Source organism: Crotalus tigris, unplaced genomic scaffold, assembly GCF_016545835.1.
Source record: "Crotalus tigris isolate CLP2741 ecotype Arizona unplaced genomic scaffold, ASM1654583v1 scf7180000019729.178681, whole genome shotgun sequence".
In the NCBI taxonomy this organism is placed as follows: domain Eukaryota; kingdom Metazoa; phylum Chordata; class Lepidosauria; order Squamata; family Viperidae; genus Crotalus; species Crotalus tigris.
Genome location: NW_024097686.1, coordinates 40,017 through 54,894, shown reverse-complemented (window position 1 = coordinate 54,894; position 14,878 = coordinate 40,017). Strand labels below are relative to the sequence as shown.

Here is a 14,878-nt window from a genome sequence, read left to right as displayed (position 1 = left end):
CCTTAGTAAGACCACACCGAGAATACTGCAATCAATTTTGGTCTCCACGCTATAAAAAAGATGTTGAGAATCTAGAAAGAGTACAGAGAAGAGCAACAAAGATGATCAGAGGACTGGAGGCTAAAATATATGAAGAATGATTACAGGAACTGGGCATGGCTAGTGAAGAGAAGGACCAGGGAAGACATGATAGCAGTGTTCCAATATTTGAGGGGCTGTTACAGAGAGGAGGGGGTCAACCTATTTTCCAAAGCACCTGAAGGCAGGTCAAGGAATAACGGATGGAAACTAATCAAGGAGAGATTCAACCTGGAAATATAGTAAGGAGAAAATTTTCTGACAGTGAGAACTATCAACCAATGGAACAGACTGCCTTCAGATATTGTTGGTGCTTCATCACCGGAGGTTTTTAAGAAGAGGCTAGACAGCCATTTGTCTGAAATGGTGTAGGGGGTTGGACTAAATGACCTAAAAGATCCCTTCCAACTCTGTTATTCTAATTCTAAATATCTCTCTGAGCTTGGTTATTTTTTTGCAGATGTTTTATTACCCAACTAGGTAATGCCATCAGTGCTACGAAGGGAGCTTAACAACAGCCTTATCAAGGAATCATCAAGAACATTCTGACCAACACATAGCTCAACTATGGTCGTAAGACCTGGAGTTGTTTCTTGGTTATTCATTACGCAGGACTCTCACCACATACCGTATGATAATTTTATATCATAATTAACAATGTTATTTCCCTATGTGCATTTCTTTTCCTTCTGCTCATAAACTTAACCCAATATTTGCTGTTCGTCTTGGCATACATCCCAGACTGTATTGCTACTGCAAAATAACAGGCAGCTATTTTTATTCATTAGCTGGAAATATTGACTTGTATAATTGCCACCCCGTTTCTGCCCCCCCTTCCAAAAAAATCCACAAAAACCCATATAACATTCTAAGCAACATTGTCGAAATGTGTCAGAATCCTTTTTGTCAGCGTTTCCAAATGGCAGAAATGTCATAGCCGTTTTTCAAAAGCCTTTCTTCCTGGCCTATTAAAATTTATATCATACCAAAGCAGCACAGGGACGGTGAACCTATGACACACGCGTGTCATAGTTGACATGCCAAGATGCCAACATTCGCTAACGGCCGACAACAGCTATTCTTGAAAGCACACCCCGTTCTCACATGATTTTTGGAGGCTGGAAAGATGGTGTGAGGATGGGGGGGGGGTTGTTCTCACACAGCCTCTGGACTCCCTTGGAAGTCATTCACGAGGGTTGCGCTCTCATGCTGTGTCTGGATGCGCCCCCCCCCAAATTGTGTGAGAATGGGGTATGTCTATGGAGATTCTCAGTCATCCAGGTATGATTGTCCTAAAGGTACTTTTTTTCAAGAAGCAACAGGACTTTTTTTTCTCTTTGAAGACATTTCACTTCTCATCCAAGGAGCTTCTTTAGCTCTCCGCTCTCCACTGTCTAGTCCAGGGGTAGGCAACCTTGGCTCTTTTATGACTCGTGGACTTCAATTCCCAGAATTCCTGAACCAGCCATGCTGGCTCAGGAATTCTGGGAGTTGAAGTCCACGAGTCATAAAAGAGCCAAGGTTGCCTACCCCTGGACTAGACAGTGGAGAGCGGAGAGCTAAAGAAGCTCCTTGGCCTAGAACTAAAGTTAACATACTTTAGACCAGGGGTAAGCTCTTTTATGACTCATGGACTTCAACTCCCAGAATTCCTGAGCCGGCATGGCTCAGCTTGGAAACCTCTCCCTTTCCCCTCAGCATGGCTGGCTCAGGAATTCTGGGGGTTGAAGTCCACGAGTCATAAAAGAGCCAAGGTTGCCTACCCTTGGTCTAGTCAGAGCTGAAGAAGCTTCTTGGATGAGAAGTGAAACGTCTTCAAAAGAAAAACACAAAAAAGTCCAGTTCCTTCCTGAAAAAAAAAGCACCAAAAAAAGCGTTTTTTCATGTGGTTTTCAGAGGCTGCAGAAGAGAATTTTCTGGATCTGCTTCAAGCACGAACGCCTCAGGTGACCCAAAGCTGCCTCAGGTAGGCTGCAGGCACCTGTCAACAGAAAGAGAACACTGCCTGAAGGTAAATGACCCATGGCGGATCCTGAGGAAACGAACCACAGGATTGGACTCCATTTTTTTTTTAAATTAAGTATGTAAAGAATTGTTTCTCTTTTGTTTGGGCACATTTATTTATTTAATTTACACCCCACCTTTATTTGTTACAAATGACCCAAGGCAGTGAACCTATCTAATGCAGACAGTCCTCGACTTGCAACCATTGATCTAGTGACCGTTCGAAGTTACAACGGCACTTGAAAAAAGTGAGCTCTGAGCGTAGGTCACACTTAACGACACAGCAGCTCACGGGATCCAAATTCAGACACTTGGCAGCTGACTCATATTTATGACGGTTGCAGGGTCCCGGGATCATGCGATCCCCTTTTGTGACCTTCTGACAAGCAAAGCTAGATTCCTTTAACATTTGTGTTACTAATTTAACAACTGCAGTGATGGACATAGCAAATGGGGCAAGAAATGTCGTAAAATGTCTCACTTAGTGACAGAAATTTTGAGGCTCAATTGTGGTCGTAAGTTGAGGACCACCGGTCCAATTGTACCTCTCCCTTGGGAAAGCGAGAGAAAATAGTGATGGTGAGGTAAATTCACTTCTTCAGATGCCGCATTGCAGCCTTCCTCAAGGTCACGTGATCAGAATTCAGACGCTTGGCAACTGACTCGTATTTATGACGGTTGCACTGTCCCAGGGTCCTGTGATCACCATTTATGACCTTCTGATGAGCAGAATCAATGGGGAAGCCAGGTTCATTTAACAACCGTGAAACTAGCTTAACAACTGCAGTGATTCACTTAACAACGGTGGCAAGGAAGGTCGTAAAATGGGGCAAAACTCTTAACAAATGTCTCACTTAGCAACAGAAACTTTGATCTCAGTTGTGCAAGGAGAAAATGAAGCCCTTCTTCTCTCTCTATGAAGGCACAACATCCAGGACCTTCATTCCACAGAAAGAGATTACCTCATACCTGCATGTCTATAAAATCTGCAATGGCTCTCTTTTATCATCTTTCCCGTTCTCTGCTGCTGATGTCTCAGCTAGATCACTTCAGTTCTGTATGTAGATCCCCTCAGCTTATCACTTTAATGTTCTGTCTATCTAAATTTATCCTATATCCAGTCTCTGGGAAGTCCGGGCTGGTGGTTGAGGCTTAGGGTGGTTCTTTATTTGTAAAACTTTTGCTTGGGTTTCAGCTGCCTTCCTAAAAAAAAAAAGAAAAAAAAAAAAAAAAAAAGGGATCAAAAAAATTTAGGCCTCCAAGTGCGGAGCGAGGAGTAGGATCAAAAGCTAGGTCTCGGGAATGTTGTAGCATCAGCTCATCACCAGTTTATACTCTGAGCAGGTGAACTTTCTCATAACTAGAGCAGAGTTTTATTTTGTGGGAAGTCAGTCCCCCCCAGAGAAGGAAATATTAAAAGGGCAGGAAAATATATTTCCTCAAAGGATCTTAAAGAGGCAGAAAAGCATGTCGTTTTTCTTACTAGCCTCAAGTCTCACTTCCCCAAGCAGAAACTAGCTCTATAGAAATGCAGATGTAAACCATCAGGAAGGTTGAAGCTAGAAGCTTAGGAAGACCGAGACGCCTAAAATCTACATACCCCACCCAAACTCTAAGACAGGACATAATAGGATTAACCGACAGATGCCAAAGGGCACACCTAAACTCAGGTCAGAATACATGACACAAGAAATAGCCTCAAACAGGAACAGGAAACAACTCCAAACAAAAGGCTCCAGAGGGTATAAAAACCCACTCCCTACATGTGCTCTCTTTCTTTTCTGCCAGAACCATCTTTCTGTCTGGCTCTCCTCTTCAATAAACTTCAAGCTTCTTTCTAAAGCAATCGTCATGTTGTTTATCCCCGGTTTGGACTAAACCATGATGAACAATTTCACTAAGTTCACATGGGCTTATCTATGAGCCACGGTTATTATGTTCAGGGATGTGCTTCAACAACCATTTCATTTTCAAGCACGTTATAGGTAGTCCTTGATTGATCAAGAGGCGTGGTGGCCTAGCGGTGAAGATGTTTGCCTCCCACTTGGAAAGTTTTGAGCTCAATCCTAGGCAGCCATTGATGTTTCTCTCTCAGAGCTCAAAGAGAAAATATCTGCTGTGCACTCTGCATAGGCGTCAGGCAGGGCATCCGGCCAGTAAATACTCAGCTCAGTCCAATCACCCTGGCTCTACCCTGAATTAAGGGATTACAGCGTCATAAAAAGGGAGGTTTTTTATAGGTAGTCCTCGATTCAGAACCATTCATAGTTACAATGGATCTTCCTAGGGCAGGGGTAGGCAACCTTGGCTCTTTTATGACTCGTGGACTTCAACTCCCAGAATTCCTGAGCCAGCCATGCTGAGGAGAAAGGGAGAGTTTCCAAGCTGAGCCATGCTGGCTCAGGAATTCTGGGAGTTGAAGTCCACAAGTCATAAAAGAGCCAAGGTTGTCTACCCCATCCTAGGGGTACTTATGACCTGGCAACTCCTCCCCTATGATCATGTGACTGTATATCAGGCATTTGGCAAACACCTGCATTTATGGCCATTTGCAGCGTCCATGTTTATATGACCATGTTTTATGGCAGTGTTGCCGAAAACTGGCTATTACTTCTGATTTTTAGCAAAACCAACCCCTCTGTGAACTGTTGGCTCACTTGACGGCTATGGCATTTGTTTTATGACTGTTGCAGAAAAGGTTGTAAAATCAGGTCGTAAAATTAGTCATATAAGACATATGGTTGCCCACAGTCTCTTTTTGAAAGCCTCCAATGATGGAGTACCCACAACTTCTGAAGGCAAGCTATTCCGTTGTTTGATTGCTCTTATCGTTAGGAAATTTCTCCAAGGTTCTAGATTGCTTCTTTCCTTGGATGATGATGATGATGATAATAATAATAATAATATAATAATAATAATAATAACCACTTGAACACCATTGGCATTGACAAATTCGCCATTAATCAATTGCAAAAGGCGGCCTTACTAGGAACTGCTTCCAGCCTGCGACGATATCTGTAATATCATCAAACATCCACATCTGTCTATCCCGGGTCCTTGGTAAGAACTCGATAGGTAGACAAAAATGCCAAATCTAGTCTGAACATCTGGCTGACTGTGCGATGATTAATAATAATAATAATAATAATAATAATAATAATGATGATGATGATGATGATGTTGGAAGGGACCTTGGAGGTCTTCTTGTCCAACCCCTTGCTCAAGCAGGAAATCCTACATCAATTCAGACAAACGGCTGTCCACTCTCTTCTTAAAAACTTCCAGTGTTGGAGCATTCACAACTTATGGAGGCAGGTTGTTCCACTGATTAATTGTTCTAACTGTCAGGAAATTTCTCCTTAGTTCTAGGTTGCTTCTCTCCCTTGATTAGTTTCCACCCGTTGCTTCTTGTCCTGCCTTCAGACGCCTTGGAGAATAGCTTGACTCCCTCTTCTTTGGGGCAGCCCCTGAGATATTGGAAGATGCTATCATGTCCCCCCCTCATCCTGCTCTTCATTAAACTAGACCTACCCAATTCCAGCAACCGTTCCTTATATGTTTTAGCTTCCAATCCCCTGATCATCTTTGTCGCTCTTCTCTGCACTCTTTCTAAAGATCCAACATCTTTTTCACATAACTGAATGCAGTATTCCAAGTTTCCAACCATTGTTTCTTGTCTTGCCTATTTTCCGAAGCACCAAAAGGCAATCAACCAATAGAATGGCAATCAACCAACTGTCTTGCTTAGCAATGAAATTTTGAGTTCAATTATGGATGTAAATCAAGGGCGACCTGTACTTGACTTGGAAAAGGCATTAACAGAACCTAAGAGATACTCCATCAATATCCAGTTCCAGTGCTAGGCTGGGCACATTTCCATATATTTTCACTTGCACTGAAGGCTGAGTCTCATTGTTCCATTTCCCTCTGATCTTTGTACAGCCTCAGTTGCCCATAAGCGTTTCCTCTTTAAAACTCAGCATCTCCACTGCAACTCAGTGCTTTGAGCTCTGGCAAGAAAATTCTGTTTCCTGAGGCTTGCAGAATGGGGTGGAGACATTACCCAAGAAAAGTCACTTTTTAATTATTATTTTTTTAAAATTTCCTACAGAAAAATTCAACCATGGAGAGCGGAGTCATGCACCATCCTGGATTGAACTTGATAGTTAACAAGGGCTAGTAGCTTTGCTCTTGTGCCCGCAGGTGATCCTTGATTTATGACCATAATGGAGCCTGCATATCACAGTTGCAAAGCAGATCATCACATGATCAGACCTGGTTTTGCAACCTTTTTGGAGGTAGTCATTAAGTGAGTAATGCAGTTGTTATGCAAAATATTGTTTGCTAGGGGTCATTTTTGCTGAAAATTGGAAGTAAACACCAAACTATCTTAAATTGTGGTCATGTGACAGGGGGATGCTGCAAAAGTCATAAATATGGGCTGGTTGCCTATATGGAGGTCATCTAGTCCAACCCCCTGCTCAGGCAGGAAACCCTATACCATTTCAGACATATATTGTCCACCAATCACTTCTTAAAAACTTCCAGTGTTGGAGCATGCACAACTTTTGGAGGCAACTTGTTCCATAGTCCTTGACTTCTGTCCATGACTGAGCCGAAAATTTTGGTTGCTAAATGGGACGGTTGTTAAGTGAGGTTTGCTGGATTTTAATAACCTTTCTTGCCAAAGTGGTTCAGTGAATCACTGCGGTTGTGAAGTTAGTAACGCGGTTGTTAAATGAATTTGGCTTCCCTGTTGACTTTGCTTGCCACAAGGCCGCGAAAGGGAATCACGTGACCCCGGGAAGCTGCAACCGTCATAAACACGGATCAGTTGCGTCTGAATTTTGATTACGTAACATGGGGATATTGCAACAGTCATATGTGTGAAAAACAGTCATAAATCACTTTTTTTCAGTGAACGGTCAACTAAATGAACTAGTGTAAGTCAAGGACTATCTCTCCTGGGGGCCCATGGAGTTTAGATTTACCGTAGCAACCTCTGTGGAAAATGACTCTATTCTGATCCCAGGCTTTTAACAAGGATGTGAAAACAGCAGGGAAAAGTCATTTTGAAGTATGGAGAGATGTACTTCCTGCTAATATAAATGTCAAGGTGCAGCTAAGAGCCCAGCATGAATCTGAAAAAAATGTCAAGATCAAATGGACCTCTCTTGGTACATATGTGCATCTTTTAAAAAGAGTGCAGTATTGATTTTTCATGTTTTCCAGTTTTAGCTTTCCTTAACTCACGTTCCTAAGAGTTAAGCTACATTTCTGAGTGGAAAATGCATGAGTTTCGAACACGAAGGGAAGTTGATAGGATGTGCTTTAGAATGAAATGGAAACAGAAATAGAAATAGAAATAGAAATAGAAATAGAATAGAATAGAATAGAATAGAATAGAACAGGAAAGAATAGAATAGAATAGAATAGAATAGAATAGAATAGAATAGAATAGAATAGAATAGAATAGAATAGAATAGGAAAGAATAGAATAGAATAGAATAGAATAGAATAGAATAGAATAGAATAGAATAGAATAGAATAGAATAGAATAGAATAGAATAGAATAGAATATATGGTGACGATGATGAGAATAGAATAGAATAGAATAGAATAGAATAGAATAGAATAGAATAGAATAGAATAGAATATATGGTGACGATGATGAGAATAGAATAGAATAGAATAGAATAGAATAGAATAGAATAGAATAGAATAGAATAGAATGGAATGGAATGGAATAGAATAGAATAGGAAAGAATAGAATAGAATAGAATAGAATAGAATAGAATAGAACAGAACAACAGGAAATAATAGAACAGAACAGAACAGAATAGAATTCTTTATTGACCAAGTGTGATTAGACACACAAGGAATTTGTCTCTGGTACACAAGCTCTCAGTGTACAAACAAACAACAAAGTTATAGGTCATAGATCATAAATCATAGTTGCAATTATTAATAATAAAATACAAACAAATGATAAATCATAGATACCAATAGGAGAAGGTAGTAGGAAAGATGAGAATATGAGAACGATAATAGCAATACAGCCCCACAATTCCCAGTATTGTGGGAATTAGGTGTTCAGCAGAGTGATGGCACGGGGAAAAAAGCATCTTTGTGTCTAGTTGTTTTCGCATGCAATGCCCTATCATGGTATTTTTCTTAACTATACACTTTAAGATGCATATATATATATATTTATTGAATTATTGCAATTACATTTTGCCCTTGTTCCTGAGGTTTTAGAAGCATCCCCATGGTACATGATCAAAAGTTGGGCACCTGGCAACTGGAACGTTTTTTTAGGATGGTTACAGTACGCCAGGGTCATGTGATCACTATTTGGAACTTTCTAAGCCAGCTTCCCGCCAGCAAAGTCAATGGTGTAACCCAGATCTACTTAATGACCACATGATTCATTTAACAAGTGCAGTGATTCCCTTAGCTGTTTGAATGGCATTAAGCAAATTATTGCAAGTTGAGGACTACCTGCACAGTGATGGATGCAGTGTTGGAAGGTCTAAAGGACCAAGCCGGGGGCAGGTTTTCCTGGATAAAATATTTCAACCTGGTTGTTAAATGTCAACACTGTTTTAATGGCACTCCATCGATCAGTGTTGAAGAATCCATGGAACCATACATGATTGGGCTACATGTGGTACATGAGCCGCAGTTTGTCTCATGGACATCACAGCAATCAATCTTTGGAGCTACAATGTCAACAGCCAAAAAGAATTGGGGAGAAAAGGTGATATTAGTTAAGGCAAATGTCTATGGAGATTCTCAGTCATCCAGGTCATAGTTATCCCAAAGATGCTTTTTTTCATGAGGCAACTGGACTTTCTTGTTTTTCTTTGAAGACGTTTCTCTTCTCATCCAAGAAGTTTCTTCAACTCTGACTGGATGGTGGAAAATGGAAAGAATGCAAGGAGTATAAATCTTTCTATTCCCCACCATCCAGTCAGAGCTGAAGAAGCTTCTTGGATGAGAATTGAAAAGTCTTCAAAGAAAAACAAGAACGTCCAGTTGCTTGGTGGAAAAAGCATCTTTGGGATTGGTTAAAGCTCTATGACAATCCAAGGAGGACCATTACATTGTAGGGGATCAATACATTAATAAAGTTGGATTAAAAATGAAGAAAGAAGGAAAAGGGAATAAAGTCTAGAGCTGAAAGGAAGATGACATTTTGTGATGCTTTCTAGTAATGACTCATAACATCTCTTAACACTTGCTATGCGCGTAACCTTCAAAGATGTAGGAAGGACTTATCTCAAGATTGTTGTGATTACTTAAGACAAGTGACTGAATAGGAGATGGTGATCTACTGGGCTTGAGAAGCATCAGAATTCAAAAATGTTTGTTTGGGCTACCCAACTCTACAATCTATTCAACAGCTGCAATAAATACGATGTACTATGGAATTAGCTTCATCTGTGGTAATTATGGCCAGCATGATTATAATTAATAGACAATTTTAAATCATTTACCCATTTGATAAACATTTTCTTCATATGATGATTCATCGTGACAACACACTCTATTGTGTGACTGAACGTGATCATTAATAAAAATAAACTAGCCCTCAAGCTGAGCTCAATTCTTGGTGACTACATGGGTATGTCAAAGTAGTTTTCTTAGCAAAAATAGGGACATTTGCCAAGACAACTGAAATTTTCTAGGATGGTTTTTAAATTTCCCCTCAAGCTTACAGTTTTGGAATAAACTTTTGAAATACACTGCAAGACCACACTTAGAATGTTGTGTCCAGTTCTGGTCACCATGATAAGAAAAATATGTTGAGATTCTAGGACAGGGGTCTTCAAACTTGGAGGACTTCAACTCCCAGAACTCCTCAGCCAGGCACACTGGCTGAAGAATTCTGGGAGTTGAGTCCACAAGTCATAAAAGGGCCAAGTTTGAAGACCTCTGCTCTAGGAAGAGTGCAGAGAAGAGCAACAAAGATGATAAGGGGTCTGGAGCTAAAACATGTGATGAAGGGTTGAGGGAACTAGATATGCCTAGTCTAATGAAGAAAAGGACTAGGGGTGACATGATAGCTGTCTTCCGGTACTTGAGTGGCTGCCAGAGAGAAGAGGGGGTTTGACCTATTATCCAAAGCACCCAAAGGCAGGACAAGAAGTAATAATTAAAGAGAGACGCAACCTAGAACTAAGGAAAAATTACCTGACAGTGAGAATAACTAATCAGTGCAACGGATTGCCTTCAGAAGTGGTGAGTGTTCTATCACTGGAGGTTTTCAAGAAGAGACTGGACAACCATTTGTACAGAATGATAGGGTCTCCTGCTTGAACAGGGGGTTGGACTAGAAGACCTCTAAGGTCACTTCCAACTCTATTATTCTATGCTCCATGTTCTCAGTATTAAGCAATTTTGCTTACCTTTTTCTACATTGATTTGGGGCTGTCACTATGATATACACCAGTGTTAATAATTATGCATTGAACGTACACATTTTGTTCAAATTTGGGAAGCATGCTGATTACAGGATTCCCTTTGGATTTGTTCAACTTGGAAGGAAGCCCAATTTGTCTTGCCCTGATTTGGCTTTAAGCTAGGAAGAACATCCAAAAAAGAACGTTCTTGGCTTTCCAGAACCCTTAGGAACAGTTGTTGTAAAAATGGCACCCAATACAGAAATGGTCCCAACTAAGAAACTTGCAACGTATTAGAAAAAAGAGCAGGCAAGTTGTTCAGTGAAGAATATACTTGAATTTCCTTTGACTTTTTTTTTTTAAATAAAAAAGAGATTTACCAAGGAGGCAGAGGGAATAGAAAATTCCCTTTTTGCTTTGGTTGATTTCAACCCAATCCTGAAATTATAGGATATTTCTAATACACGTAAAGCAGTGGTTCTCAACCTTTCTAATGCCGTGACCCCATAATACAGTTCCCCATGTTGTGGTGACCCCCAAGTGGGTGTGGCCACCAATAAGAGGGAGTAGGACAGCTAGGGAAAAGGGAAAAAAAATGGCAGACAGCGTGATTTGGCAACCCCCGTGAAATGGTCGTTCGACCCCAAATGGGGTCCCGACCCACAGGTTGAGAACCACTGACATAAAGGAACTTTTCAAGAGCTTCAGATTCTTTGCAGAATCTGGAAGACAGAACTAACAAGACTAAGCGACAGTAAATATCCTGTTTTGGTCACCATGATGTGATGTTGAGACTCTAGAAAGAGTACAGAGAAGAGCAACAAAGATGATTAGGGGGCTGGAGGCTAAAACATACAAGGAACGGTTGCTGGAATTGGGTATGTCTAGTTTAACGAAGAGAAGGACAAGGGGGGGACATGATAGCAGTATTCCAATATCTCAGGGGCTGCCATAAAGAAGAGGGAATTAAGCTATTTTCCAAAGCACCTGAAGGCAGGACAAGAAGCAACGGGTGGAAACTAATCAAGGAGAGAAGCAACCTAGAAATAAGGAGAAACTTCCTGACAGTGAGAACAATTAATCAGTGGAACACCTGCCTCCAGAAGCAGTAAATGCTCCAACACTGGAAGTTTTTAAGAAGAGACTGGACAGCCATTTGTCTGAAATGGTGTAGGGTTTCCTGCCTGAGCAGGGGGTTGGACTAGATGACCTCCAAGGTCCCTTCCAACTTTACTACTATTATTATTATAAATTACTTTAGTCTTTAGAAGACAATATCTGTAGTTCATGACTGAACGGTGGGGACCTTGGTGCTCTCTGAGTTTGATAGTTTACTTGCCTAGTTGGGTAACAAAACATCTGCAAGTAAACAGCCAAGCTTAGAGAGGACTATAGGATCCAAACTTTAAACCTTTTCTTCTGGTCTGGAGATAGTTTGGGAGGAACACATAAATGGTTTTATTGAAGCTAGATATTTGACAGTCATAAAACAACTCCTACTTTCCTTGCTTCTGTATTTACATTTTTTCATGGTTTAGGGAGGGATGCAGCCATTTGGCAGACATTCCAAGGCTTTTTGCACTCTAGCTCTGAAATACGAATGAAAATTGGGAAGGCTTCTGATTCAAATTCATTCCACTTCAGAAGGAGCCCACCTACAATGGGTCAGATCAGTACAAATCAGCTGGATTTGGGAACTGCATCTAGTTACATCTATGTTCCTTGACAAAAGGATCGCACAGTTCCACACTTTGTAAAATCCTGCATTTTGGAGATGGATGCAGTTCGGCAAAAATCTAGGGTCCAGGCTAGAAAACCCTCTCAAATCTCTGGAGCTATTGGCACTTGCCTAAACTGTACTTCCAGCTATCTTTGAGTCCATTTCAATTATCAGACAGATTTCTGTCACTAATTTTTAAAAATTACTATTTGTTCATTTATTATCCCACCTTTAGTATTTTTGATAAATACTTCAAGGTGGTGAATATATCTAATACTTGCTCTTCCTTCTATTTTTCTCACAACAAAATTGTGGACTGGGCTAAGAGAGAGTGCTGGGCCCAACGTCACCCAGCTGTCCTTCATGCCTAAGGCGGGCCTAGAACTCACCACCTCCTGGTGATTGGCCTAAAGTCACACAGAGGACATTCATGCCTAAGGCGGGCCTAGAACTCACCACCTCCTGTTAATTGGCACAAAGTCATACTGATGACTTTCAGGCCTAAGACAGGACTAGAACTCACTGTCTCTTGGTGATTGGCCCAGATGACTTTCATGCCTAAGGCGGGCCTAGAACTCACTGTCTCCTGATGATTGGCCCAAAATCATCCAGCCAGTTTTCATGTCCTAGGCAGGACTAGAACTCACAATCTCCTGACTTCTAACCGGTTGCCTTAAACCCAAAACCCAAAACTGGCTCTTTTATATTCTAAGAGCTTTGAAAACCTACCTAGGATAAAACAAAATGATGCTGGAAAAAACCCTGCCAATGTTATCCACAGTTTGTCCTTTGAAATGAGAGACACAAAGACACACACACACACTGTCTCCTATTCTACTCTCCACAGTTCTGCTGAGCCATTTGTAAAGCAATATGGGGTTTTAAATTTCATCTGGGTGACAATCTGGAGTGATGTTACTACATTTAGAGGGTCTGTCAGCATCTTCAGAGTTGATAATGGATTAAATGCTGGCTTCTGGGGGATGATGAGGGGGTCACCTTTTATTTAAAATCGTAGGCAATTCATACTGTGGGAAGTCAGCCTCCCAGAGAAGGAAATATTAAAATGGCAGAAAAATATATTTCCTCAAAAAGATTTTAAAAGCAGAAACCAACCCTGCCCCCAAGTCTCTCCATCCCAACCAGAAGCCAGCTCTGTACAAATGCAGATGTAAACCATCAGGAAAGTTGGAGCTAGAAGCTTAGGAAGACAAAGACATCTAAAATCTGAATACCCCACCCAACTCTAGGAATCATTAGCCCCAGCACCAGGGAAGCAGGATATAACCCTTGGGACATAATAGGATTAACCCGCCACCATCAAGAATACCAGAAAGACACACCCAGACTCAGGTCAGAATACGTTACACAGAAAATACAAAGCCTGAAACAGGAACAGGAAACTACTTCAAACAAAAGGCTCGAGAGGGTATAAAAACCTACCACCCACATATGCCCAGTCCTTTTTTTCCTCCTCTTTCCTGCCAGAACCATCTTTCTGTCTGGCTCTTCAATAAACTGCAAACTTCTTTCTAAAGCAGTCACCATGTTGTTTATCCCCGGCTCGGGTGAATCATGATGAAGACTTTTCTTTCCGCAATACCTAGAAGTTTTTTGCACACCTAACCCCCCCAAGGCAGAACATAGATCAGAATTCAAGGTGATTGAATGTGAGTTGAAAGCAATACAACGAATACTGCATTGACCTAGTGAAGCTGTGATCCATCACTACTTTTTAATTGTCATCTCCTTGTAGTCCCAAAATCCAATAAAGCAATAAGCAAGCAGACTTAGAGGTTTCAAAGAGGTTGGAGTAATATTTAGGGCTGTCAAAAAGAGAAGGTGCCCTGCCTTCTGAGCAATTGAAAACCAACCAGAAATGCACCTGTCTTCCTTGAAAGATCACAGACCTATCCCTAACCTTCCAGAACAGACTCAGATGAGAGGGAATTAGTTTATTTAATTAGATTTCATGAAATCATCATCAATAACAACAACAACGGGGGGGGGGAGGAGGAGGAGGGGAGGAGGAGGAGAGGGCAAGGGAAGGGATGGAGAAGGAGAAGGAAGAGGAAAAGCAAAAGGAGGAGGAGAAGAGGAGGGGGGGGAAGGGGATGGAGAAGGGGAGGGGAGGGGCAGGAGGAGAAGGAGAAGAGGAGGAGGGGGAAGGGGATGAAGAAGGGGAAGGGGAGGAGGAGAAAGAGAAGAGAAGGGGGGAAGGGGAAGGGGAGGAGGAGAAGGGGAAGGGGAGGAGGAGGAGGGGGAAGGAAATGGAGAAGGGGAAGGGGAGGAGGAGGAGAAGGGGAGAAGGGGATGGAAAAGGGGAAGGGGAGGAGGAGGAGAAGGAGAAGAGGAGGGGGAGGAGGGGGAGGGGTATGGGTGAAGAAGGGAAGGTGGAGGAGGAGGAGAAGGAGAAGAGGAGGAGAAGGGGGAAGGGGATGGAGAAGGGGAGGAGGAGGAGGAGAAAGAGAAGAGGATGTGGAGGAGGAGGAGGAGGAGAAGGGGAAGGGGAGGAGGAGGAGGAGAAGAGGAAGTGGAGGAGGGGGAAGGGGTATGGGTGAAGGAGGAGCAGGAGCAGGAGGGGCAAGGAGATGGAGAAGAGGACAGGGAGGGGGAGGAATAGATGGAGGACGAGGGGGAAGGGGTTGAGAAGGGGAGATGGAGGAGGAGC

At 41.9% G+C, this 14,878-nt stretch overlaps 1 protein-coding gene across 4 annotated transcripts in view; it reads right to left on the bottom strand.

Moving 5' to 3' along the window:
* The window catches only part of LOC120317598 (disks large homolog 2), a 111,021-nt gene that overhangs the window by 80,184 nt on the left and 15,959 nt on the right, over positions 1–14,878 (bottom strand). The window lies entirely within an intron of this gene.